This window comes from Eupeodes corollae, chromosome 1 (genome assembly GCF_945859685.1).
Source record: "Eupeodes corollae chromosome 1, idEupCoro1.1, whole genome shotgun sequence".
Classification (NCBI taxonomy): Eukaryota; Metazoa; Arthropoda; class Insecta; order Diptera; family Syrphidae; genus Eupeodes; species Eupeodes corollae.
Genome location: NC_079147.1, coordinates 287964446 through 287967025, shown reverse-complemented (window position 1 = coordinate 287967025; position 2580 = coordinate 287964446). Strand labels below are relative to the sequence as shown.

Below are 2580 nucleotides of genomic sequence, written 5' to 3'. Positions count from 1 at the left end.
CTGTGTTTGTTTAGATGGTATAAGAGTTTGGCAACTAGTCTTAAGCTTTAGACTTAGAAAAGAATCTCATTTATTAAACTTAGATACATGTCGTTTACTGATTACAAATGAATGGTGTCCAACAAATCTTACATCTCTTTATTTTTATAGACTGGTTTAATTATGTAGCTAATCAATCTATATTGTTTTTGTTAAATGTAAGCTTCTAATAAATTCATTTGTGACAAAGTATTTAAAAAAGTTCTTATAAATATACTTATGATTTGATATATGAAATGTAAAACTTTTATAATTTGATTTGGTATAAACTGGTCCAAAGTTGATTTAGTAAAGAAATATGTTTGCGATAAGAATAAAAAAACTTATTTTGTACTACAGTTTTTAGTCTCCTAACAACTTAACTAAGAATTAAAAAACATTTAATATTCTTCCAATGAAAAATCTCAAACGGTCTACTGTGAATTTGCTTCAAGCTGAGATAAAGTCATTTTGCATAGGTACCTGAAAAATTATATTCATACCACTTGATATACGGACACATGCAGGCTTAAAGTATTATTGATCTGGCACTTTCCAAATGAACTTCTCCATTTCCTATAAATTTTGTTCACAAAATATACTCGTACAAACGACGCACGCCCCATGTTCGAGTTGCAGTTGCACGACAAAAATTTCTCTCTCTGATCAATGATCTGATCATCAACAACAACAAATGCAACAGCAGCAGTAGTAGCGGTGCGGTCGGCCGGGGCGTGCAAAGGCACCAAACGGATGCAATCGTGCTAGGACATACATATATTCCTCTGGGGATCAACTTAACTCGTACCTATGGCCGAATCTTAGATGGAGTAAAGAAACAAGTTCGATTCATTACCAAAAAATATTTCTTCGTTTGTTCCGAAAAGGTTTTTTTTTCTTTTTTCTCTAGGTTGCCAAACGTGAAGCACTAAAGCCAAAATGGTTTTGAGCGGCGCGCTCCAAAGATCGTGCTGAAAATTCCAAATGCAACAATGAAGCCTAAGACTAGTGGTAGTGCAGTTCCAGTGCATTGGATTGGATTGCTTTGGATGATGATGATGGAGTTCAAGAGGCTCTTTCGTGCCGCATAAAAATCACTTTTTTTGGTTAACATGGAACGTGTATTTTGTATTTTGTGAAGTTTTATATGGACTGCAGAGGTTATCAAAGTGTCAGGCAATATATATTTTTATTACTACGAATACGCTTTAGCGCAACGATCAAATAATCTAACATGGTTGTTAATTGTTTTGTAAATAAAAGAAAATGTTAACAGATTTAATGCACTGATGGCGTGGCATAAATCTTAGATTGCTACGTTTTTATATCATGACATGAATTAATGATGATGTGTGGTTTTGTTTTTTTTTGTTGTGAGGTCATCTTACTGTCGTTATCTTTAATTTTTTAGCCTTTAAGGCCTTTTATTGTTAAAGAACTGGACTTTTTCAATGAAGGGACACTTCTGTGCATAAAAGAATATTTGGAGTAGGATCAAAGACAGTTATTAAATAACAGAATAAAATATTATTAAAGAATTATCAATAAAATGGAATTAGATTAAAAGACACTTCTTGAGAATGTTGAGACACAGTAAACGGTGATAACATTACATATATAATTTAATTGAAAACATAGTTTTAATTCAAAATAACGATATAAATTTTTTAATAGCTTTAGAAACATTTTTTTTCTTTAAGGTCACTCAGGCGTATGTGGAACATTTTAAAACATTCTCATTTACATGGTGTGGTTGTCTCTTTGCCCAGCAATTGTTTATAGCATCTGTTTTTTTGTTTTACTTTACTCTATATGTAAAAGCTGGTCTTTTATGTTTCTATTTCAATGATATACAAACAACATTTTATAAATTCCTAAACAATTATTTGTGTTTGATAAGAAAAATTGGAAAAAATATAAAATCTAAAAAAATTCATCATCGCAGTCGGTAGGATTCGAACCTACGCTCCCAGAGGGAATCTGATTTCTAGTCAGACGCCTTAACCGCTCGGCCACGACTGCTTCTGAAAAATTGACTGTCAAACGACAGCTCGGTGATTTTAATTAATTTAATATTTTGTGATTTGTAGATGCTTATGGTTTTCAATAATAAAATTATGTAAATGTAAAATTAATTTAAAATGAAGTAAGCTATGTGAAGTGGTTCATTTTATTTTACTGAAACGAAAATGGGAAGTAAATATTGCATTCAAAATTAAATTATGACTATAAATTTTAATCAAACATGACATTACGATTTTAGAGAAGTCGAAAAAATGTGACCGGCGATTCCATCCTTCTGTCTGTCTGTCCTCACCTCTACATCTTCATTCAGTCTATTTGGTTCAAACCAAGAAATTAAGGTTTTAAGTTAAATCTGGTTACATTAATTTTTTTTCATTTTTTTTTTAACATCAAGAAAAAAATAGACCCAATACCAAATTTTAAGTCAAAAATGAAAAATTCGAATTTTCTCAATAACGGCTCAATAGATTTGCATATATTTTTCCATTTTTGTACAGTGACATGGCTTCTTCCAGTATAAAAACATATTTTTGTATT

General features: G+C 31.0%; 1 non-coding gene across 1 annotated transcript; it reads right to left on the bottom strand.

Annotated features, from left to right (window-relative positions):
• Nucleotides 1–1958: 1958 nt before the first annotated feature.
• On the bottom strand, nt 1959–2040 carry Trnas-aga (transfer RNA serine (anticodon AGA)). Its single transcript has one exon. It is a non-coding gene; the product is annotated as a tRNA-Ser (tRNA).
• Nucleotides 2041–2580: the final 540 nt, after the last annotated feature.